Source organism: Rhinatrema bivittatum, chromosome 15 (assembly GCF_901001135.1).
Source record: "Rhinatrema bivittatum chromosome 15, aRhiBiv1.1, whole genome shotgun sequence".
NCBI lineage: Eukaryota > Metazoa > Chordata > Amphibia > Gymnophiona > Rhinatrematidae > Rhinatrema > Rhinatrema bivittatum.
The window spans coordinates 61777287-61803082 of NC_042629.1; the positions used below are offsets into that span (position 1 = coordinate 61777287).

A 25796-nucleotide genomic window follows, 5' to 3' on the forward strand; every position below is an offset into this window, starting at 1 on the left:
TCTCTGCTTCATGCCTTTGTCTGGATTATTTCACATATACTAATTAAAAAAAAACATTTTCTAAGTGGTGCAGGTTACAGAATTTACCATTGTCTTGTCAAGTGCACCTCTTCTTTTTCACATTCAGCAGGCTGGTCCAGCGGTTACAGCACGCAGCTGTGAAACCGGAGCATTCTCACGTACCTCCACCAGTCTCATTGAGTGACCTTGAAGAATGCAACTGACTGTTCTTGGATACCTCCAACCTTCCCCTCCCCCACCTGCCTTTGTGTCCTTTGCTTTCCTCAGTCCTTTTCCCCCAGCACGGAAGACACTTTTAATTATCTGTTCTGCCGACAGACATTGATGATGGATACAGCTCTGTGTACACTGATGGTGCTTTATAAATGATCATTGCTTTGTAAGTATATGCTGCTGTGTAAGCTGGCGGTGTTCTATAAATAGCAGCCCCAGCTCTGTGACTGTATAGCACTGTGGACACTCGTGATGCCTCCTCAACAGGAGAGGAATGGCTAGCAGGAAAGAAGAGGTAATGTTGTATAAGTCTCTAGTGAGGACTCAGAGTCCTGTGAACAATTCTGGAGACTGCATCTTCAAAAAGATATAAACAGAATAGAGTAGTTCCAGGAGGTGGCTATTAAAATGGTCAATGGCATGAACATTCCACAGCATCAAAAGAGTGGCAAAGGTCACTAATAGAGGCAAGAATAGCCCAAGCCACCAGAAGAAGTGCCAAACAGCACAAACAGTAGCATGAACACCCCAAAGAATAGAGTGAGGGATATAGTAGCAAGCACTGGTATGACAACCCCCAAGGCATAGAGTAAAAAGTATGGAGCAAGCACAATGGCATCAACATCCTGAGGCAGGCTTACTGACTATATACACAGACAAGTCACACAAAGAGGAATTAGTTCAGTGTCATGGTATCACTTGCATTTTTACAGAAGAACGAAAGGTTGCCCCCATCATATTCAGTCATTGGTCACTCAGCACATGCTGCAAGAAAAAATTAATCTCTCTCTCTCTGTATGTTTCTTCAATGCACTAGTTTATGCCACCTGCCTCCTTACCCTGGCATCTTAGCCTGCTAACATAGTTAGAATGTAATCCTCTGACAGATAGATTGCAGTTTCACATGCTGCTAGCAGCACAGCAGGAAATAGTGATGGTAAGAGTAGACCTTGCTTTCTCCTCTAAATCTAAAGCTTTTTTCCTAATCTTTTCTTTAACTCTGAAACTTTGAAGCAAAGCTTCAAAATCTCTACCTTCTCTCTCTGAGATTCAACAGAGGAATGACTGAAAATGAAATGATCAGTGGATGCTCAAAGTGCTCTTAGTTTCATTTTCACCTAAAAAAAAACCATGATGAAGTCAATCCATTTAGCTTCCAGCTAGCACAGGCAAGTTGAAAAAGAGCTGAAGCATGATTAGTCCTGCTCCTTCCTCATCCTAGCCCCAACCAGCTTGGATTTGTCTGGCTTTGCATTCCCCATAGACTTTAATAGGATCAAACTGAATGAGCCGAAAAGGATTCAGATTTTTCAGGGGACTGCCATTTGGTTTGGATGACCCAAACCAATCCAAAAATATACTTATTTGGATCAAATTTCACAATCAGATCATCTGAATGCACATCTCTAGTCACAAACTGGACCCACAGTTATCCTATAAGTGAATTAAAATAATCTGAAAAAAATAGCGCTACAAGTCTCAAGTTCCCTGCTCTCTTTCGCTTGCTGTCTGAACACTGGCCTCTCCTTGCCTGTAAGTCTGTGGCCCAGGTTCCTGCTGGCATCACAATGCAGTGATGATGTCATCGGCACCAACTAGACGTTCTGAGTCTGGACATGCTGGGCAGGACACAGACTTGCTGTTTAATGCTGTGATACATCCTTTTATGGTAAGCAGATTATTCCGTCAATATGGTCCATTCCTCCTATCGGCGAGGGTTCAGTTATTTTCTTAAGCTCTGGTTATGATGTGTATTCCAAAAGATGAAGGTAGGTCTCTTTCTTGAAAAGCTTTTCTTGAATGAAAATCAGATGGCGAGAGAGAGAGATGGGCAGACTGCTTTAGCGCATGGCGTATAAGTGACTTGCTGAGGTCGCCCAGTGGGAGTAGTTTGGGAGGCTGACGGTAGTTTCAGAGTGGTGGAATCTTGTGCCGTCCATTTCATGGGGGCCACTTGAACACAAGGGGCAGGAAGCTGGAAAAAAAAACACCTGGTTGTGGAGTCGCCAGGACATGTTTGAGAAGCACCGAGCCGGAGTTGCCAGCCAGTCTCACTTTTACCAGGACAGGCTGATCCAGCTCTAGCTTTCCCCAAAACCTCTCCTCCTAGGGTTGCTACCTCATCCAGGTCAACTTGAACAAACTGATCCGGTCCTAGGGTTTTGCCCCATTGCATGTAGTCCTGTATTTTTAGGGAAACCAGAATTACATTTCCATGCATGTAATGGGGCATAACCAGGACTGGATTAGCCAACTGAGTTGAACTGAGCGAGGTGGCCACGCCTTGGCACGGCACTGTGGTTTTGATTTGAAGGTAAGCTTACGAATCCATACAAGCAATGGAAGTAAAACCTGAGCCAAGATCAACCTGTGCCAATAGATTGCAGTGAGTCGGTAACTCAATGGGGAGGGGAGTCCAGTCTGCCTCTCTATAGCTCCCAGTGATCTTAAATAAAGGGCCTTTTTTTCAGTTCCAATATTACATTTATTTTTCATGTTTATTTAGACTTTTGTATTTAGTGTTGATAAGAGCCAGACAGAAGGCACACAAAGATGTTGACTTACAAGGAACGGGAGTAAAACCTGAGCCAAGATCAACCTGTGCCAATAGATTGCAGTCAGTCGGTAACTCAACGGGGAGGGGAGTCCAGTCTACCTCTCTATGGCTCACAGTGATCTTAAATAGAGGGTCTTTTTTCTGTTCCAATATTACATTTATTTGTAATGTTTAGACTTTTGTATTTAGTGTTGCTTAGAGTCAGACAGATGGCACAGAAAGCTAAATTCAATGTTGACTTCATTTCAGTCAGAGCTCCTACTCTGGACCGTTGACGGTAGTGTGATCCCTTTGGTGATATGACAGAGGGGCACGCAGAAGTGTTCACTTCTCGCACTGCCAGGAGCAAAGGAAGGAATCCTTGACAATACCACAGTATCCTCAGATCTGCCGACTATTTTCTTTCTTCATGGGAACATGCTGTCGTTTGTTTCCCCCAAGATTTCAAAAAAAGGGACATGGATAGGGAGTGATATGGTGAAATTAATCAACAGAGCAGTGTAGATGGGAACAATGGGCCAGACTGGGCAGGCTAATAGGTCCTAGCCTGCTTCTGGCATCATCTGGTACGTTTCTCATTCTCAGTTAGTGCACCAGAACAATTACAGGCCTATTTTAAAACGAGTACGCATGCCCATCAGCGCACGAGCAGAGATATGCTGCAATTTTAAATTGTGTGCACACTTAAACGTGCACATATGTTTTAAAATAAACTTCTCGCGTGCAAGTATGCGTCCAATCTTAAGAGATTGATCGAGAAAACTTCCTTTGTGTATCTTTCCTAGGACTTTGCTGGCTTTTTCACGCGTATGTAGGCGGATTTTAAAACCTGCTCACACGCGGGACAACCCAGTTTTTCCAGTTAGTCCACCAGTTTGCCCAGTTAACAGCGAGGTCTTTAAGACCCCTCTGGTTCTTCATCCTGCACACACCCGCTGTTGACAAGGACCCCCTCACTCTGTCCTGTAAGCCCTGCAACTCGAGATCTACCAAGTTGTTCCTCATCTGGAGCAGCAGGAAAGTTACGTGGATAACAAGCCGATCGCGCCGCGGCATCCGGTTTTAAAATACGGAGTTATGCGCGTAACTGTTGGCCCCGCCCCGGAACGGCCATGCTCCCCCCCCCCCATGCCCTGCCCCTTTTCTGCCCTCTTTGATGCGTGCACGGGTATACACACGCATACTTTGTGGCTTGTTAAAATCCGTGTTGCTCAGGCGCGACCCACGTACGCGCCTATGTGGGCATTTTTGCGGGTGCAATGCTTTTAAAATTGACCTCTTAGTGTCTTCGGTGCCCTGTGTGCACGTCCGACATTCCCTTGAACTGTGCATAGCTGTAGGAGTTTTTGGGGCGAGAAACATTTCCAAAAGCCCTTTTACCTGTGTGCATCATCATCATTTACCTTCATAAATGACTTTTGAAAATTGTCCAGTTCCCTGTTTTCATAGGATCGTTCTGGGAAAGGGGGTGATGCGGTCATTAAGGTAATTATACGTTAGCTAGGAATGAGGAAGCAGGCAGATAGACATCTTTAAGAAGTAAGCTACCTCCAGTTGGCTAGAGGGAACCCTAGAAGTGGGCTTGATGAAGGGAACAAAGCTATGGACAGATGGGACCCCCAAAGTATGAGAAGATATCACCTGCACCTGGTTTGGCTTTTACTTTAAAACCCTCCTGGTCTGGATGGGCCATAACTCAATCTAGCAGCGGCCTGCCCCGGCTTAGTGCTCTGTGACCCCATCACCTGCAATGCATCACGAGTGTTTGAGGTGCTTGGCTATTGAGATGGTTGCATTCGTGACCTCTTTCATTCCTCACTAAACACTGATATTTGTTTTTGGATCTAGAAGGTGTCAAAAACGGATGGAAATATTTGCGAGACCCAAAAGGCAATGTAACCTATGCCTTCAGGCTTGGATTCGACAATAAAACACTAGATCTGTGCCTACGATGGCAAACATCTGGGAGTAACCATGTTTGAAAATGCTGCCCGCGTTGACCCGCCAGAGATAATAAATGAAACTTATCCCCTGAAGAAGGAATTAGTTTTGAAACGCAGCCACTTTGGGACACTGAGATTCTTGATATTCGCTTGATGCCGCAGTGTTGGGCGGCGCTTTCAAAGCTAAGTGTAATTTGTTGGCGCAAAGTCAACACTGAAATACAAATGAACTGAGTATTTTTAAATGCAAACTACAAATAATTTAAAAAAAATAATTTTTGGCATTAGCTGCTTGAATACTAGGAGTGGGTTGGTGGCAGTTAACGATTACGGCAATGCCCCTGGAACCATTATTGGTACAGTAGCAGGCTATAGATGAAACTACCACCTTCCATTACCAGCAGTTAATGTGCTAAATCATCATGGTTGTATGATACATAGAGGAGCCAGATAGGTCATTCAAGGGTGTGTTTCTGCATTGTTGTGGGTAAATACCTGGGAGTGGCAGGCCAGCTGAAGATTTGCTGCCTCCCAGCTGAGCTGAATCTCACTGAGCAGAGACCAGCCTTCTACTTCCTGCTCCAGCCCCTCCCCTCCACTCCCAGGCAGCCTTCAGGGACAAGGAGGAGAGAGGCTGAGCCTTGAGCATCCAGTACAAAGCAAAGAAGAGCTGCTCTGCTCACTAATCCAGCCCCCTCCCCTCTTGTCCTGTATGGGTAACAGCAGAGGAGGGGGTGAAGCTGGAACAGAACTGGTGAGAACCCCTTATAAGAAACTGGCAGTAAATCACTGATCGCATAAGAATTAACTAGTATGGTGTATCCCCCTCGACTCTTCCAGAGCAGTGTTTGCTTGCATGGGTGGGGCTCAATGTAAGCGCAGGAGAATTTCAGTTGCACTTGTGTTCTATGTTTTACAGGATTGTTCTTGGAAGAAGGGGAGGATGGGGGCTTATCATAATTGTTGAATTTAATTATCAAAATCTCAGGGCAGACCTCTGTCACTTTGTAAAGAATCTTCACGATAAAGGAAATCTCAGCCAAGTCTAGGGATCCTCTTTCATTAATGGACATGTTCTTGTCACTTTCATAGAGGAAGAAACATAAGCTAGTATTAACAATAGAAAGTGGATGTATGTTTAATCCCAGTTCTTTTTTTAACAAACGTACTGCCTGATTCACTAAGGCTTTTCTCCCATTCTGCACCTATGGGGAAATGCCTTGATGAATCAGGCCCTTAGATGGTGAGATGGGTCAAGAGCTGAGATACTTGCACTTATGGTACCAGCATCTTTTTAATTATTTCTGTAGGAGTTGAATTAAAAGTAGACATTTTGGTCCCTGACTAGACCTCTCTAAAGATAACACAAGAGTGTCTGTTGAAAATTCATCTTGAATCTTTATGATCTTTTATTTTAAATATTTTGCTATCAAAAACGGGTTGAGGCAGGAAGAATATCTTTGCTTTTATTGGAAAATTCAGAGACTAACTTAGAGGCTTCTCTCCCATTCTATGGAAAAATGCTTAATAAATGGGGCCCATAAATAGACATTTAGAATGGTTATTGGATTGTTTAATACTATCTCAGTTAAGCTGTCCTTTTTAGCCAGCTGATTTTCCCCTCATATTATTCATAATTCACTTTACAAAGTTGTCTGTTCTGATTTGTCCTCAGTTTTTGCCAATTCTTTTCCTAAATGACCTAACCGTTGTTTCATGGTTTTTTAACCTGAATGATGCCAGGGCAAAGTTCTCCTGATTTTCTTAGCATGACTCATCGGTGGGGCAACCTTCTCGCAGGCTGAACCTGGTATATTATTATCCCACATCTCTACCTGCATGTGTAAAGGAAGGGCGAAGAAATTCATCCGGGAACTGATTTAATTCCGTTGATGTTCCTGAAGCTATGTTCCCAAATTTCCTGAGGGGCACCTAACAACCTTAGGTGGCAGCAAGATTGAGTTGCTAACAGAAATAACAGCAATTGCTCAAAATCCAAACCAAAAGAAGGATCGGGGGAGGGAGGGAAGGGAATAAAACTTCCTTCAAAAGAACTTTGCAAAAATTAGCAAAACCAGTTCTTAGGCAAAAAAGGGAAGTAGACAACACCTTTGCAACTCTTTCTAAACTCAATCCTTAATCCATAAGGCCCCAGTGTCCTCCCCACCAAAAAATTAAAGGATACAAAACAGGAGACTAAGTACCGTCCTGCTTCCTCAAAATCTGAACTGAAAACTGCACACCCTCTCCAGATGTTTCCCCCTGTTTAGGAATGGGAAGCAACCAACACAGCGACCCACATAGGGGAGCTGGAAGCCTCTTGGTAGACTTCTCCTCTACCCACGCTGATGGTACGGTCTTGTTAGTAAACATCCAGAACGTTCTCAGATATAATCAGGGGAAATTGCAAATTTCCTGGCTTGGGCAGCAGGGCTGACCAATAGCCACACTTTCTAAATAAGAGCAAAAAAGGGAGAAGAAGTGATCTCCTGCAGGAGGTCGAGCTTGTACAGCCAGCAGCTGGGAGATCTCCTGAGCGCCAGCAAAGGGGTCCGGGAACTCCTGGGGGTAGCGAGGGGGAGGAGTTTGCATGCACGCCCATACATTTGGATTTTAAAAGGTTTGCATGTAGGTTTTCACAGGAAATTGTGCGGACGTTTTAGCGGGTGTGTACCTTGAGCAGGTAGACGTAGTGGGGATCCTTTCCAAAGCAGACGTATGCGTGTATGTCCGCTTTGAAAAGTGGTGTAACTTGCGCACGTATTCGCCAGTGAATTTACGCGTGATGTTACACAATTTCCCCCTACGTCCCTAATCCCTGGCCTTCTTTCACCTTCTCTTTCTCTTTCTATTCCCCACGCTCTCTCCTGTCTGTCTCTGACCGAATCCCACGCTCTCTCCTGTCTGTCTCTGACCTATTCTATTTTGGTTTTGTATCTTACCTTTCAAATCCAAAGTGGAATTGAAAGGATCACAGTTAGACCAGAAATCAATAGAGCAATAAATATTTCTCTCCAATGTCTATTCCTGCCCATCCTCTCCCTGCCCCTTTCTATCTGTCTCTCCCTATCTAGTAATTCACCTTCAAGCCTCCCTTTCATCCTGCCTCTCTCTCCCTCTCCTCTTCTCTTCTCCTGCCTCTGTTTCTATCTCCCCCGGTTCCCTCCCCTTAAACTGAGCATGGGAGATCCCGTCTGACATTGCCAGACGCTCATCCACGTCACATTCCATGAGGTCAGGAACCCAAATGTCAGAGCATGTGTGGATCATGTGCGCCAGAGTAGGTGGAGGCATGAGGAAGCTATAAATGCACACGGAGAGGGCTGCAAAAGAGAACCCTAACTTTAGCTCTGAGGTCAGGGCTCTCCCTGCGAAGCGGAAAATGCCACAGAAGGTCGCTGAACTCCTGGCTTGGACTGTAGCTATCTGGTGTTCAGCACAGCGTGTTGTCCCCCTGTCAGCGCTCATCCGTCACCTGACAGGGAGCCATCTCAGAAGCACAGGGCACCAGCAGAACAGAAGTGCACCTGTGTGGAAGGCCACCTCCTGTTGACTACTGCAGCTTTAGGGCAGCGCTATTCACTTTCCAGTCCTCAATAGCGCAAACGGATCAGGTTTTCAGGTGCCTGAGACAGATTTGCCTGGATTTGAGGCCTTGCGCCTGTAGATGTATTGCATGCGTAGTTATTAGGGAAGAACCAGAAAATCTGACTCGTTTGCAGCCCTCGAGGACCGGAAGTGACCACCAGCAGGTTCCGTTTCAGCAGGACGGGAAGAACAGGCCAGGTTTTATTTCTTTATTTTATGTATAAATATTCCTGCATAGTCCGGGAAAACAGAGCTCCAAGCCCATGCATGAGGTTTTCTATCCATTCATTGTTTTTCAGGGTTTTCTGTTACTTTTTGTGCCTGACAGTGGATGAGCACAGAATTTGATGGCTCTTGTCTGGTGAGTAGTCAGGGAAACACTGTAGCTCAGTCCAGCCGATATGGCTTGGATTTCTTTTAATTTATAAAGATATGTATTTAGTCATTTTTTTGCAACCTAAAACCAGAGATCAAGGATGACTTGTTCATCAGACACTGTGTAAGGCTGACACCGTATTATATGCAGCGCAGACACTGAAAGCGCGAGATCAGAGAGGGCAGGAGTGGTCCTGCTCCCTGACACTCCCCAGTGGGAGGGGGTCTGGTCAAGGAGTGGCATTTAACAAAATTCTCGAGTCCTCTTTAGCGCGTGTTCTTTCGTCCAGTTGTCCTTCTTAGGAAGGTGGCCTTCCAGGAGGACGGCAGGTTTGGGTTGGTTGTTTTTCTTTGGGGGGGGGTGGGGGTTGACCAAGGTAGATCTTGAGAGAGAACCAGAAGAAGTGGAGAGTAAGGAAAGGGGAGCAAGTCCCATACTCTTTGCATTTGATTTTGCCGTAAAGGTTTGCTTTTTTTTTTTCTTTTTCTGGTTGGGTTCAGAGTAAGATCTACTTTCAGTGTTGCTACTTGGAAGGAGTCAGAAGGCGCTCCGGAGACTGTTCCAGTTCAGTTACGGGACACAGCAGAAAGCATTTCCACAAAAAGGGGAGAAGCCTACGAAGGGTCCCATCTCCAGGGCTAGTTGGGTAGCCGAGGGGAGGAAAGCCCCAGTGACTGTAGCTTTAGGAGCATGCCTGCTCGTTCCTGTTGCTGTGTGGCTTGCACCATTCCTCGGTGTGCACTCTGCTCACTTCATCCACCCGCATCACTTATTTCAGTAAGGGATTGATTTTGAAACACCACCAGACTGAGTGGCAGCGTGCTAGTCTTACTGGAAGCGGTCAGAAAACCTTCCAACAGCCCAAGGATCTTGAAAGACTAAACTTTCCCCTGCCGGGAAAGAGCCTGGGTGCATGGGCCCCAGCACTGCCAAGTGAGGCCCCTTCGGCCTGAGCCCTACTAGCTGGTGGAACAAGGCTAACATATGTATGATATGTCTGTCAGCTTGTGAGAAACCTATAATACAAAAGTATGGATATACCCAAAACAAAGTTTAATAGTTAATAGTATAGGGAGCAATTTTCAAAACTGTACATTTTGGTGCAGAGTTGCGGGTTCAAATCCTCACAGTAGGAGCATGCACGTTCCCTTGAACTGGGCATAGCTGTAGGAGGTTTTGGGGCGAGAAACATTTCCAAAAGCCCTTTTACCTGTGTGCATCATCATCATTTACCTTCATAAATGACTTTTGAAAATTGTCCAGTTCCCTGTTTTCATAGGATCGTTCTGGGAAAGGGGGTGATGCGGTCATTAAGGTAATTAAACGATAGCTAGGAATGAGGAAGCAGGCAGTTAGACATCTTTAAGAAGTAAGCTAACTCCAGTTGGCTAGAGGGAACCCTAGAAGTGGGCTTGATGGAGGGAATAAAGCTATGGACAGATGGGACCCCCAAAGTATGAGAAGATATCGCCTGCACCTGGTTTGGCTTTTACTTTAAAACCCTCCTGGTCTGGACGGGCCATAACTCAATCTAGCAGCGGCCTGCCCCGGCTTCCAGCCTGCGGCACCAGTTTCCTCTGCTGCCCCCCAGGAGAAGCATCGGAGGGAAAGAGGAAGCTCGAATGAGCCACCGGAGTCGGGGGCCGCCTGCAGTGCTAATTGACAGCTAACTGGATCCCCTCAGGTCTCCGCCGCTGCACGAGCTTTCTGGGGAAGCTTATTTTTAGCATCTCAGTAATAACGTCTCAAGAGCAGAACTGGATTTGGGCACAGGCAGCACAGGCACGTGCCTAGGGCACCAGGTTTTATGTATGTATTTGATTTATAGTCTGCTATTCAGGTACTGTACGTAATACTAAAGCTATTTCCCTATCTAAGAGTCTGGTTTACTAAGGCTTTTCTCCCATTCTGTGACTATGGGAAAAATGCTCCGGAAATGAGCTCCTAACTTTGTACCCGAGGCAAAGTGACTTGCCCAAGGTCACAAGCAGCAGCATTTGAACCCTGGCTTGCATCCCACTGCTGAAACCATTAGGTTATTCCTCCAAAAACTAGGATTGCCTTACTGCTCTCTGATTTCCAGTGATGAGACATCTCCCCCCCCCCCCCCCCCCCCCCACGGGTGCCATAATCTTAAATCCGCCCCTGATCAGGAGATATCAAGGTGCAATGTCTGTGAGCAAGAAGAATTGGTTGGAATGCACAGGGCTAGGTGAAACCTACGCATGAGAGCAGGGAGGGGAGGCTTTTCTCATAAGCACCTAAGAAGTGCTTTGCACCCTAACCAGAGAAAATTGGCAACTCTGAGAACAGCTAGCAGAAGAAGCAGTGAGGGGGGCAACTACTGACCCAAGAGGATGCAGGGAGAAGTCTTCACAGCAGTGAGAAATAAGGAAAGTGGACGCAGCTGTTCAGAAGGCGACTTTCCCAGCACGTCAATACTTATTAGCAAATGACTGACACGTGTAAAGTCTTTGATTTGGTCTCTGCTGCTGAACTGTAGGCTTGTGAAATAACATCAATATGCTCAATTGTTGAAGCCACCCATTGACAGGCAGAAGGAAACCAGACAAGGTCTGCGGAAAGGCAAACAGCGGTGGCCTGCAGTGTTTGCTGCAGTGTCAGAGAGAATGGGAAGGCCTGTATTTATTGTACCTCCCTAAATACCTAAGCCATCATTTGGGGGGGTTTACTAAACAACCCTGGCTCGGGACGGTCACAGTGCTAGCAGCTGTTACCCACGCAAGGACTCTGCTAATAGCAACAGAGCAAAGTCCCTGCCAAAGACAGGGATTACTATCACAACTGCAAGACTGCAGAGAGGCGAAACTGCCGGCTCATTTCATGAAGTCACCAGGAGACCATCGGATGGGGCCAGTAAAGTGATCCGAATTGGACCATTCTGCCTCAGCACTAACTGGGGCAGAGCCGGAGCCGAGTGGGAGCTAGGATTGTGAGAGGTTCTGCATCCCAGTGCCATTGCCTTGTGTCACCCAGTCTTGGAGGCGACAGGCTCCGTATCCCTGCACCCGTCCCTGAGCCATCGGGTCCTAGAGACGAAGGACTCTGTCTCTTTGTCCTTGCTGTAAGTCATGCAGACCTGAGGCTCTGTGGACCCTGTGTCTATCCTGTGTGTAGAAGATGCAGGAACCTTCTCTAAGCAGTGGTGTACTTAGGGAATAGCCACTGCTATTAATTGCATCAGTAGCATGGGATCTTCTTAGTCTTTGGGTAATTGCCAGGTTCTTGTGGCCTGGTTTGGGCCTCTGTTGGAAACAGGATGCTGGGCTTGATGGACCCTTGGTGTGACCCAGCATGGCAATTTCTTATGTTCTTATGTGTGGTGAGCAGCAGTATTAACTCACATATTATGCAGGTAACAGTGCCGCTGAATATAACCACATAAAGTCCTCAGATTATCAGATTAACTTTAGGCCTGCCCTTCCCCATGACCAGACTTGCCCGGATATCTCACCTGGATGTGAGCGTTTTCTGGCTGTCGTGTCACCACGCCCCAGGAATGCCTCCGACCCCCACCCCCTTATTATGGGAAGACATTTTCTATGGGTGATCATTTGCCCAGAAAATAATTTGTCCACAGAGCGGAGGTAGGGTAATTAAAAAAAAACAAAAAAAACAAAGGTTTGTCTGGGTATCCCAGACAAATCTTTTTAATATCAACCTCCCAGTGTTCACAGGGAGGAGGACATTTTGAGTGAACGAAGCAGTAGGTCTCCTAAAAGAGCAAAGTATATGAGAGTCAGCAATGTTTTACTGTTGACGAAAAATGCTAATGCCACAGTGTGAGCTGTAGTTTTAAAGACATGTTGTACCCTGCCTTGAGCGTTAATCGAAAGGTGTCTGAGATATCAATTAATTAACGGGTGTATCGTACACAAGACAAGTGAAGCAATTCTCTCGCTCTGTTTCTAAGGTTGGCAAGACCTTTGTTGGAGTACAGTAGGAAAATTCACTCCCAGCCCTCAAGTCACAGATAGGTTGAGTTTTCAGGATATCCCTCACAAGCAATGCATCAGATAGATTTGCAAATCTATCTCATGGATATTCATGAGGGATATCTTGAAAACCCTGGCGGACTGGGAGTGAATACCCACTGGTGGCTAAGGATATATTCTTAGCAGTGAGGACTGGAATAAGTACACAGACTAGATGGGGCAATTGGTCTTTTTTTTCTACCCTAACTGTATTACCATGTTACAGTCAGCATTGGTAAAATAAATCTGTTGGTCTGAATGCACAGTAATCATTCACAAAAGCTAATTGTGTGTGTGTTGGGAGGGGGGAAGAGAGGCAAAGCGAAAGGTTCACCCAGGGTGCCTAATACCCTTGCACTGGCCCTGCCTGCAGCCCTGGCTTTCTATGGCTCAGTAACTATGGAAGCCCATGTGCAAAGTTGGGAAGGCTTCCATAAGACGTAAGAAACTGCCATACTGGGTTAGACTGAGGGTCCATCAATCCCAGCATCCTGTTTCCATCTTTCGCACAGTTATAAAATCCATATGTAAAAAATGTACATTCCTAGGAAGAAGTGTGTGTGGGGGGGGGGGGGGGGGGAGGAGTGGGACTCCCCGTCACATGACATAAATGCGATTGCCCATGCATTCCCCACTAGCCTCTTAACACTTAACAATTAAAATAAAATATATAAGAAAAATAGAGAGTCCCTTTTGTGTTCCATGCTCCCAGGGGGCCGGCGTTTCTTAGCGAGCATCGGAGAGCACAGGCATTCCGACGTTAATGAAGTATAGTCCCAGTGAGACGCAAGGCTTTGCAGTCCCTTGTGACTCCGTGTGGTCAAAGCATTAGCTCTGACCTTTTTCTGAGAATACCAGGCCAAGGGATAATGCTCTTAATGGATTAAAAATAAAAAAAAAATAAAAAAATCACACAGGGATAAAAGGAGGCAACACAGGGATGTCAGAGTTGCCATGGAGGTTTTTTTTTTAATTAATGTATTGTTAATTGGCTTCTACTTCATTGGCTCTACTCCATATTAAAAATGCACGTGCTGATGTGGCGAACTGCTCCGTATTACCAGGAAAAGGCCTTCTGCTTAGAAGGAAGGAAGCGAGGCCATTCCAGGTATTACAGTGCTGGGAAAACAACAGGGGGAGGGGGTGCCGGCGCTGAAACAGCAGGAAGCGCCACGCTCCACCCCTACCACTCCATCTCCCCTGCCTTCACCAAATGGGTGACCATAAAGGTTTCTCCACTGCATACCATCTCAGCTTATGCCCAAAAGTTACGCTGTTTTACAATGTTATATGTAAGGGTTTCCGCGCATCTGTTACTGTTTAATTGTAAACCGATGCGATGTGTGAACGGTCATCGGTATAAAAGAGACTTTAAATAAATAAATAAATAAATAACACAGTATGTGAGGCTGATAAAGACCAGCTGGTCCATCCAGTCTGCCCAGTTACTCCTGCCCATGCTGTCAATGACATATCCCAGCTGGCAGCTGTAGACCAGGACTGTTTCTAAGGTATCGCACCTTATTCGGGACAGATATTGGGTAGCTACTAGCTAACCATGCAAGATCCCTATTTTTTAGTTTACCCTCCCAGCACTCCATCATTACTCTCATGGTCTCACAATTATCCAAAGAGCCACCAACACCAGCACAGCTGTCATCCGAACATCCAGGCTCCCAGGTCCCCATAGCCTTTCTGGACGGCTCCCTGCCACCACCAATCCACCATCCCGATCCGATCCACACAAGGGACACTTAAACCTGCCAGAGGGACCTGACTACATTAGCACTCTGTGTTTCTGCTATGACTTGTGGTTCTCGTTGCACTAGCATCCTGCTAGTTGGGTCAAGCTGTACAAGCGCCTTCAGTTCAGCTAAGACTTCTGGTTGTAGGTTATCACTGTACTTGAAGCTTTCCAGATGGACCCAGCTGCTAATTAAGTCTTCTGCTATTGCTTCACTTTTCTGCAAATAAGATTCCTCTGTACTTATCTCATGCCAATTTAGAAGTTCGCTACCATTTTAGCTTCCTCCACCGCTCTCTCCGGGAGAGTATTCCATGCATCTACCACCCTTTCCGTGAAAAAAAATGTTTCTCCTAATATTGCACCTGAGTTTAATTCCTTAGAGCTTCATATCCTGACCCCCTTGGTCTAGAACTTCCTTTCCCTTGAGCCCTGTGCTACTGCACTACCCCCACTCCACCCCAGATATGGCCCTGCAGAGGAGAAAAACGAGCCAGCGGTCTGGACAATGTAGAGATCTCCTACCAGCTCAGCTTGAGCGGCTGCTCCTTTGGTTTGATGGTAATGGTCCCTGACAAAGTTTGTATGTTCAGATCCCTGGATAGAAAACTAGAAACAGGATGACATGACTCTGCAGCAAAGTACAAATAGCAAGAATAAGTCTGTATTTCTAGACTGTCTTTTCAATTTCAGCTCAAGGCGCTTTACAACATTCTTCTGGTAGGGACCTTTGCAGGTGATCCATCAATGTACCTGTGATTAATCTCTAAATAATTTCTACGTTTAGTTGCTTCATGTTCCATTGACATTTTAATCTGGTTAAGTATTTTCGGCGAAAATATTGTACATAAGACTACAGACAAAAGAAACTGTAGGTAAAGCACTCAGTGGTTGGACTGGTCTTTGCTTACATATCATACGCAGTGATTGAATATTTGTGTTAGTTACGTTAACGTTTTTGTCCTCCACAAGTTTGCATTTGACAGTAATAAAACCTGCATGCTGTTTGAAGAACATATGTATAAAATATAGAAACAGAATTAAGAGTTTAGTATGGGGGCTGACCCCCCTGCATGCTGTGGCCTGGAGGGTCTGCATTAGGATGCCCGCAGCCGTCGGAGCTAGCCAGGCGTTCGGTGGATCTGGTGCACTCAGGCCTGGAAAGGGAGGGAGGATGACTGCCATGACAACAGCAGCACCTACTGCTCAATGAGTGTCACTGACGGTATTCATCAAAAAAACCCTCCCCCCCCCCCCCCCCCTTCCCAGCCCCTGGGAAAGCTAGGCCTTACAGAGCCACCTGGGCATGTTATCTGGAGTGGCACTGGGGGCAAGGGGAGCTTGAACATAGAGGATTAAAAGAGCAAAAGGCCAAAAAAATAAATACACTTCCTAAATGGTTGTAAATTGACTTATTACGGTCGTCATCATGAAGTCTTCGATACAAATGTAAGCAGCTATGGAGCACCCAAGTCTCTCTGTGCTCAGCTTTCCTCTACTTTGCCCATGCTTCTAGGTCTTGACCGGTTTTAATGGCATTGCCCCAGACCACTGGTTCTCAATCCAGTCCTCGGGACCCACCCATCCAGTTGGGTTTTCAGGACATCCACAAGGAATGCGCATAAATAGATTTACAAGCAGCGGAAGCGAAGCTCTCTCATGCATAGTCCTTGTGGGAATCCTGAAAAGCAGACTGGTTGGGTGGGTCCCGAGAAGCACTGGCTCAGACAGTTCTCTGCTTTCTTCCCTTTTGCCCTCTGCCCTGCTCTCCAGGACTAGATTAGCTCATTTCCCATGAAAACATGACCAGCAAATCTCATCGTCCTTTCCAGTCGCTACCAGGATTCTTCCACCTCCCATCACCTTATGTTCCCTTTCATTGGAGATGATGTCCTTCCAGCAAATTGTTCTATAACCACCCTTTAAGGGCTGTGCACAGAAATATTTGCCGTTTCGTTTTGCATTTTCTTTGGGAGAAGCGTTCAGTTTTCATTTCGTTTTGTTCGTTCAATTCTTTTGTTTCATTTTTTTCAACACAAAAGAACAAACTTAAATAAATAAATAAATAAATAAAAGGAAAGTTAAAAAATGGATCCAGAGCCCAAAACACTCCCCATTTTTTTTGGGGGGGGGCTCTCTCCCCCTCCCCACCCTTTTTACTTGCTTGTTGAAAATCTCCTCATGGGGCAGGAGCGACCCCCACCCCCTCCTCCCCCCAGTCACTCCTGCCCTGCAGCTGCCCCTAATGTAAATGGTACCGGCAGACCGAGGCCAGCAACATTGTAAACCTTTGCCGCACGAAACAAACTAAATTACAATTTCCCATTTCATTTCCAGCGGATGCGCATTCCTAGGACGCATTTCGCATGCCTGTATTTTCTCTATGATCTCTTTACTATAAGACCATGTTTCGCCAAATTGGTTAAATCATAGAAACAGGAGAAGGGGGGGGGGGGAGTTATCCGCACTCCCAGTTGCACATTAAGCTATTTGCTTTGTGCCCTGCAAGGCACCAGGGTGTGTGATGTCATCCTGTGTGTTCCTTCTGTCCTGTGTCGTTGCTTTCCACCGTGGCAGGGTGTGGAAATCTGTCATCTGTCTAGCCCACTGCCTCCGTCCACCGAGCACCACGTTGCAAGGCGTGATTCATGCTCCGAGAATTTTTGCAGGCGAGGCACTTGACTGGAGGGAAGAATCGGAAGAAGTTGTCCCAGATAGCAGGCCACCCCTTGTTCAGCGTATTGGGCCAAGGAAGAACGGGAGCCGTAAAAATGGGGGGGGAAAAACCCCCCAACCTGGCACAACACTTTGGGCAGTACCAAAACAAACACTGGAGCAGTGACAGACAGTGGGGAAAGTACTTAAGAAGAAAGGAGGCAGGAAATGGGATGAGAGGGCAGGAAGGTAATAATTGTGAAGCAGGAAGGGCTGGGGTCAATGGGGAGTCAGTATTGTAGAGATCAGATTATTACCATTTCATTGTTATCTGAAGAGTACTGGGTTTTTTTGGTTAGCTGGAGATTTAATGCTCCTTTGTGGCTCTAGTGGGGATCAGGTGGTAGGACATTTGTCCTCCATATTGTACAGCCAAAAGGCCAAGAAGCTTCTGTCCTCAGACCATGGCTCAGATCATGTCCTTGGATCTTAGCTAGAAGGCCGAGAAGCGGATTTTGTCTTGCGTATAAAATCAGGCACCAGGGTTTCCTTCATGAATTCACCCAGATGGGTCATGTTACCATGAGGAGCATTTCAATCTCAGTCAATTCGTTTCAGTCAAAGCGAGCGCACTGAACTGCACCTGCAGCTCCCAAAAAGGAGGTGGGTGGATTCATAAAGCTACAACTTTCAAAGAATGACAGCTACGTGTCATTCTCCAAAGTATTGTCCATGAATTCCCAGTGAAAGCATTAAGTAGCTATAATCAAAAAGGATTGAAAAGCTTCATCTAGGACATTTGAATATTAAGGATGGATCAGGAGGAGGAGAAGTCCATTACCTGCTATTAAGTTCACTTAGAGAATAGCCACTGCCATTAGCAATGGTTACATGGAATAGACTTAGTTTTTGGGTACTTGCCAGGTTCTTATGGCCTGGATTGGCCACTGTTGGAAACAGGATGCTGGGCTTGATGGACCCTTGGTCTGACCCAGTATGGCATGTTCTTATGTTCTCATGTTCTTATGATACAATGAGACCTGGACCCTCAGTAAAACAGGCATAAGGGCCCCGAGAACATAATCAGCTAAATTCTAGGAAAAACACCAGAGCAGTGCTTGGCAATATCCCAGAACCGACATGACAAACCTTAGGCTTATGGGGCGTTCTCCCAAACGATCTCTGAACCACCTTGTTTATTAACATTAAAGCAGGGCCTAAGGAAAGTGAAATCCCATGTTTAAAGCGAGAATATTTTCCAGAAACTAAAAAAAGGAGAATGAGGTGGTAGGTATCCTGCAGGTTACGGCATGCTTCTAGATCTGGTCTCAGCAAGTCCTCAACCACCTGAAAGGATAACATTATGTTCTGGAGGAAAAGGAAGAGAAACAACAGCTGAGAGAATGCCTCTTCACAAGGAGCATCTTACCCCTGTGGAAAAAGCGTAAAGGACGCCAGAGCCACTGATCCTCTGAGTAGAATGAGCAGAGAAGGCCAAACCCAACATATTAGATAAGGGGTCAGACATGTCATTGAGATGTAAAGCCCGCTAGGAGATAACGCCCCAAACAGGAGGCAAACAAGGGAAGCGAAAACGCGTTCTTTTTGAATAACTGACCCTGAGCCAACCATGGGAGAGAGCAGGTTTAAAAAAAAAACAAAAAACCAGGATAAACTCAAACACGTGTGAATGCACAAAAGGAAACACTGTATTGTGCCAGGTGATTGCCAGCTGCGCAATAACCCAAATCCAAAGATGCCGAAGTATGCGCATTCCCTGAAGCAAAGCTTTGAAAAGAGAACCCCAGCTCAAAGTGTATGCCAGCAGGCTAGACAGGGCCAGGGCTCTCACCACCTGAATGAAGACCCCTGCGGTGTTATTTTCTGTTCTACCACCTACCACCACCCCACCTCCTCGCTGTCATATCCGAAGAAGGCACCTCTGTGATCTAGAAAGACCTTTGTGCTTCAGCATCATTGAATAATTCTTCTGCTGGTAGAGTAAAAAAAAAAATAAATCCTGGTTTCATAAATGATGACGACCACATTATGGTGACTGTATTCCCATTTGGAGACCTCCAAGGCTTAAAAGGAAAAGGAAGACGTGGAAGGTTGGATTTTATTCTAAGCGATCTCTTCTCCAAGAAAAGCTCTCGTTCATTTTATGCAATTCCAGTTCTCTGCGTTGAAGGCTTGTTTACCCCCATAGTGTCCTTTTCTTGTGTCCTATAAATTCAGACAGATCTCCTCCTCTCCCCCCCCCCCCCCCCCCAGTGAATATTTTTTTTGCCATGAGTATGTACATTATTTGGTGTTACTGTTGGATTTTAATGAAATTATGTATGTTTTGTTTTGCCCCGCCCCCCGGACTTATTGTGGGAGGAGCAAGAAACCAACACCTTTTAAATAGATAAATACATCTTGTAAGGAACAAAAGGTAGGATAAGTTACTCGTCTAGTTACACAGAAACAGTTTTCTCGTTCGAGCATGTCTCTGTATGTCTGTTTACCGTTCCCACAGGGTCTGTGGCCTTTGCTGCGAGCAGGATGGTGTGATGGTCCCCAGTGTGAGAACGAGGGGAAGGGAAGGTTTTCACCAGGAGCACAAAGGGGGGGTACAGTGTGGATTCTAGGAAAAGAGTGAGAGATGCCCTAAGCATAGCATGGCCACCTCTCCCACAGCTTCTGAAAAAACATTCTCCTTAATTGACCATTAAAGCTCAGCGACACTATCACCCCAAGGTCTCTCTCCTGCCCCGTGCACATCAGCCCTTCTTCCCCCATTCTTTCAGATTTCCACACCCATATGCACGACTCTGCACTTCTTGGCATTGAATCTCAGCTGCCATATCTTCGACCACTCTTCCAGTTTCCTTAAATCCCGTCTCATTCTCTCCACTCCTTCCGGCATGTCCACTCTGTTGCAGATCTGTTGCAGATCTTAAATAACCCCAGCTCACGTGAACATGACATTTTGGCTACCTGCCAAAGTACCCCATTCAACAGATTCATTTTTAACTGATCACAGTGCATTGAAGACCACAGCTACGTTGTGGTCAAATATGTGGTGGTGCACAATAACCTGCTTTGCTAAAAAGAGTTTAAAAAAAATTAAAAATAAGGAGTCAGCTCCCTGCCTCGTAACAAAAGCAGCACAGCAGAAGATTTCCAGTAACTGCTGCACAAGGTGTATAAATTGTTACAGCTGCTAGAAAAATACTGTCTGGATTAAATTGGATTAAGTATATTCACGCCCGAAGACTCCTATCATATTTGATGCATCTATATGTACTAGAGTGTGAGGAGTATTTTTCTGGTGTAGATTGTAAACATTCTTTCACTGCATCAAAATTTATTGGAAGAGTTTATTTTGATATAAATATAAAATGGGCCAAACACTTTTTTATTTGTTCAAAGGATGCTATCCTTCAATATAGAAAAAAAAAGATCCAGAGAACTTGAAGTATACAGGCAGCGCAAAAACCTAGAAATGGATAAAGCCGTTTTTAATAATCCTAAAAGCAAGTGAATATATTTGAAAGGTAACCCGATGGAGAATCCCTTTAGAATTTGCCCCCTTAATTAGCTGTCTTCAGGGAAGATGCAATAACCCGCGGTTGGACGCCCGGTAAGTTGGACGCCTGGGAAGTTGGATGTCCCGCAGTTGGACGCCCGGGAAGTTGGACGCCTGGGAAGTTGGATGTCCCGCAGTTGGACGCCCGGGAAGTTGGACATCCCGCGGGAAGTGAATATATTTGAAAGGTAAACCGATGGAGAATCCCTTTGGAATTTGCCCCCTTAATTAGCTGTCTTCAGGACCGATGCAATAACCCGAAGTTGGACGTCCCGCGGTTGGACGCCCCGCCTCGTGCTTTACCGCGAGCTGGCTTGTATCAACAGCCCAGGAGGAGCAGAGAACCCTGTCACCTGTATGGGCTAACGCAGCCGCCTCAATAATCCCCCGGCCCCCTTCACCTCCCGTATCGAGCTGCGCACTTCATAAAGGGGAGAAAAGAGGTTATTGTTGCATTGTCTGAGAATCAAACCCAGGTCTCCCGCATGGCAAGCAAGAATTCTACCACTGAACCATCAATGCCTCTCTTAGCCATAAATGCTACTTTGCCATCTTGATAGCTGTAATATGTGAGCACACAGAAATACATTTTTCAGTGTCAGTGTGCATTTAATTTGCTAGTACCACCCAAACCTGGCTTGAGATTCATGTGGATGTATCTGGAGGTAGGGTTCTCTTCCAGGGAGCAGGAGGGGCCAGGATTTAGGCTCCCGGACCACTTGTGCATTCTTCTTTAGTTTCCCCGGCAGTGAATGCATTTCTCTTTCACACAAGAGGGGAATTGTGTTTTCTTGGCACAAAGAATGGTCTCTTGGTAACGAACAGCTCCCTGGACCTCCGCAGCTTAGGCTGAGATAATTCAGGAAACAATGGCCTGTTTGCAAACAGAAATTCCTGCAGCTAGGGCTCAGATACCGGAATTTCGACGGGGCACTAAACTATCTGAGCCCGCATCAAACTCTGATGAAAATTAAAGCATTAACATTTCAGTCACATGCGTCTTTTCTGAGAAGGATTTAAACACTAAATCTTAATATTTTCCCCAGGGAAAGGGGTAAGGTTATCCTCCTGTGATTGTTTGGGGGAAAGATGGAGGAATCAGTCTGCCGAGTTAAAACCATGGAATGAGAGCAATTTAGCTCATCTAAAGAAGAGGAAAATTGACACTGCTGGGAATTGCACCTCAAAGCCGGTTCAACACAGGTAGCCGTGTACACTCTGCCCTGCTTGTTCTTCGACCCGCATGCTCTAGGGAAGAGGAGAATTCTGTCTCTGAATGAATGTAATCGTAGGCCTCTCTGCTGACAGTCAGCCTCCATCAAGGGCTGTAATTCTGCCCACAGCTTTTCCTGTGATGTGTATATCTGTCTTGGAGGAACCGCAGTAACGCAACCGACTCCTTTCACCAAATCAACCCAATGGGCCATCGGCCAAAGTCGCACCCTCATTTTAAAAATTCTCCTTCCTCGAGTGCACTCTTCCGTAGGACGACCTGCTGGCTTCAATAGTTTGTTGTTGTTGTTGTTTTTTCAGAATACGCTGATCCAGTTCTGGTATTACCCCCACTGCAGGTAGGGACTTGTAGACCTGCTTTTGTTAGGAAAGTAGGATTATATGGGTCCAGAATTGGATCAGCCTGTCCCGACATATTGGACCTAGCTGGTCACCCTACTTTTCGGTTATTTGTGCTATAATTAGGGTGACCAAATGGCCCAGGTCATCAGGGCCAGTTTTTTGTTTTGCCCTGTTGCATTGCGTGGGCTTATAGAGCTGATTTTCTTTGGGAAATAAATAGGAACATTTGAACTACAAGTCCCTGCATGCAATGGGGCCAACCCAGGACTGTCTCAGCCTGTTCAGTTAAGCTGGGCCGAGGTGGCATCTCTAAAAGATCAGCACAGCTGCTCCAAGGTAAACCTAAATTCAATACAGCGAGGGGACGAGGGGGGCTTAGTGGAGGAGTTTTCAAAATCTTTAAACAATAACATCTCCTGAGGACCGAAATAAGGACACAACCAAGGGAAATCTTAAACCATTTCCTTGTTCAGCCGCCAGCTAGATTCTTAAAATCCTCCTTTTGCGGGTATTACTGCTGTAAGGGCTGATAAAAATGTGACTGCTTGGTATTTATAATCTCGGTTCAGCAGCAGCTCAACAGCAAACAGCTGATCAGGACAAACGAATGGATTTGCTTCAGTCTGCATATCTTAGCTGTTGTACCACAGCGGAAAAGTAAGATTAACGAAGGCATTCAAATGGAGGCACGAGATATTACTCCTTAGTGTTCTCAGACCCCGAGCCAAATTTGAACGTGCAGAGGACTGAAGTATGAATAAGGTTGAATGGCTGGGTAAAAGAAATCATGAGGAGAGCTGGCTGGGGGGTGTTAATGTGAATGCTTATCTACCCAGAATAGCAGTACATTAAAGATGAAAAGATAACAAAATTGACTTACGATAAGGGGTGATATCCTGCAGGCAGTCAAGCCTGTACATTTGCCAGCTGGGAGATATCTACACTGGTATGGACAGGTATATTTGAGCACATCGAGTGTGTTTGTGTGGTAGAATCCACTTACATTTTATTCAGAAAGACAGACAGTATTTATAGCCTGCTACTGGGGCTGCTTCTTGTAGTTTGCTCTCTGACCCACTGTTGGTCTGCAGGAGGACTGCTATAGACATATCTGGGAGCTTTTGATTTTCCATGGCCCTGAGATTGTGTGGAGATTAGTAGGGGGAAGGGGGGGCCTTTGAAGACGAGGAGGGGGTGGCATGCAAACTTTCTCTTCTCATACACACAAGTCTCTTGACTCACTCGCGTGCTCACTCTCACGCTCGGGCTCACTCACAGTCATTTTCTCTTCCGCCTCCCCAGCGGCAGCAGCTTCTTCCGTCGGGCAGGCCCCAGCGCCAGGACTCCTCTTCTTTTTATTCCGGTGGCGCCGGCCGACGTTCCCGAGGTCGGCCTCGGCACGATTCCTTCTTCTGCTTCTTCCATCGCCATGGCCCTCAGCAAACACAGCATCTGCTCCTCTTCCTTCCTTCTCCCGTGGGCCCAGCCCTCCTAACTTTCTCTTCCAGTGTCTGCCTGGAGACCCGGCAATTCGGGTAGAATTCCAGAGCCTCTGGGTTGAACCCAAAGAGTTCCCACGTATGGCTACAGAGGATGTTACGTTGCTCAGTTCTCTACAGGCCTTTGCTGCATGTCTTGTTGGTGCAGGAGAGTCTGTTTATCATAGCAGGGAGGACCAATTGATCTTCATCTGTCGACATCTACTGTATGTTTTTTGTTTATACTTCCATGTGATTTTTGTAATGTACCCGGTACAATTTTATTGAAAAAGGAGGAATAGAACTATTTTAAATAAACTATTACATGGTACTTTTTTAGGTTGTACAGAAATGTAATCACGTTTATTTGTAATTCACATCTTTTACAGTGACCGAGCTACTGTAGAAAGCTTGCTTCCTTTCAGTTTGTCCTGTGGCAAAGATTTGCAAATCCAAGCAACAGGACTGGTTGATCCTGCTGAGCTGTGGCCAAAACTGTAAATGAATCCAAATTAAGTGGCTCACCAAGGCTCTAGCACCTTCAAAGATATATAAATGGAGCAAACCCTAGCAACAAGTTGAGAAAACACCATACAATCTTATGGCTCTGGGAGCAGTGCTGCGCTCGCGGAGGCAGGAGACTCAGATCTGAATCGCCTGTCCCAGGAAACCGGCGGTGGCACCTTCGATCCAGGGAAGAGTGGGGGAGGAGAGACAACTGCCACTGTTGCAGTGAAAGGAGCAGGACTAAGTCTAGGATGAGACATCCCTCTGCTCCAGCCCTCCGGCCCCCTTAGCTTAGTGGTACCATTGTTGTTGGCTGAAATCCTGAGATTCCTCATTAGTTATTTGGAAATATGAACCTCAGGTCACTTGAGTTGCCTGGCCATTTGGTATAGGGATGAGATAAAATATGGAGTATCTTTTTTTTTTTTTTTTACACACTCCATTAAAACGCTGTGAAATGTAATACAGTGGTGGAGACGTGTTCCTCCTGTACCGGGATGTCCCTATCTACAGAGCCAGTTGATGGAACCAGCTACGGAAAAAAAATACAGCTTCACCTTCTTATTCTCTTTCCACCCTGCAATAAAATGAAGATGTAAAACAGACACTTTAGCCCAGTAAACTAAGCAGATATTGAGAAGAAAGTCACAGTACAGCCCACAGGTGCAAGAAAACCCGAAGGATTACCTAAAGCAGTGACTTTGGATAACCAAGTGAACCCTTCCGTTAACATTGGACCTAATACAGGTAGCACTCCCAGTCTAGCCTTGTGCACAGGGCTGCGAGGAAGAGGAGATGAGCACTATTTTTTATTTTTTTTTTGTTCTATTCATCTGGCCACATGCTGATGCCTAAGGGAAAGGAGAGAGAGAGCGTGCGGGCAGGAGCGAGCCTGCTTTGCAGGATGGGAGCGTGCACAGGCTCACGTAGCCCCCTGGCAGGCCGTTTAATTCCAAGCTGTCTGCTGATGCAGTCAAATCTGCTGCTCCCTCGGTAACCTGCTCTCAGATTGTTTCAGTACAAGGCTCCCCAGCTCCCTCCCTCCGCCAGCCACAGATGACTGAGATGCGCGGTGGCAGAAAGGCTGCCTTTGGCATTTGGTTATTTGTCAGAGCCAAGAGTTCTTTTTGTTCTCCTGCATTAAAAACTCCGTGTGGGAAGCTGCTGGTTCTCCCCCCTCCCCTGTTCCCCACTCCCTCTTAACTGTCACTCTTCATCCCTGGCACTGCCTCACCCCCCAACCCCGAGCAGAAGATAGAAGGGGAGGGGCAAAGAGGCCCATGGGGTGTGTGTGTGTGCAGAAGGGGAAGGCCCAGACAGGGGCATCCTGGGGGGACCTCCTCCCACTCTTCCAGTGGTCCAGGTCCCCCCTCCCCGCTGAGAGGGCCTATGGGCACCAAAGTCCCAAATCTGTCCCTGCCCAGTCCTACCTTTCCCATGGCTTACGCCCACCACTCAATCCCCCTCACTACCACCCAGAACAGCCTCATTTCAAGGCCTTTCTATTGCGCTAGGTTGAGCTTGTGAACTTCTTCATAAGGGCAGGCGGGCTGCGGTCTCCTTCCTTCTT

At 46.2% G+C, this 25796-nt stretch overlaps 2 protein-coding genes across 2 annotated transcripts in view; one reads left to right on the plus strand and one right to left on the minus strand.

Annotated features, from left to right (window-relative positions):
* LOC115077105 (solute carrier family 2, facilitated glucose transporter member 1-like) overlaps nucleotides 1-25796 on the minus strand; it is a 189501-nt gene that overhangs the window by 74666 nt on the left and 89039 nt on the right. The gene's annotated exons all lie outside the window — the stretch shown is intronic.
* The window catches only part of LOC115077106 (protein FAM210B, mitochondrial-like), a 71252-nt gene continuing 47291 nt past the window's right edge, over nucleotides 1836-25796 (plus strand). The window contains exon 1 of the mRNA XM_029579303.1: nucleotides 1836-1903. The gene's annotated coding sequence lies outside the window, so the exon portion shown is untranslated. The remainder of the gene's footprint in view (nucleotides 1904-25796) is intronic.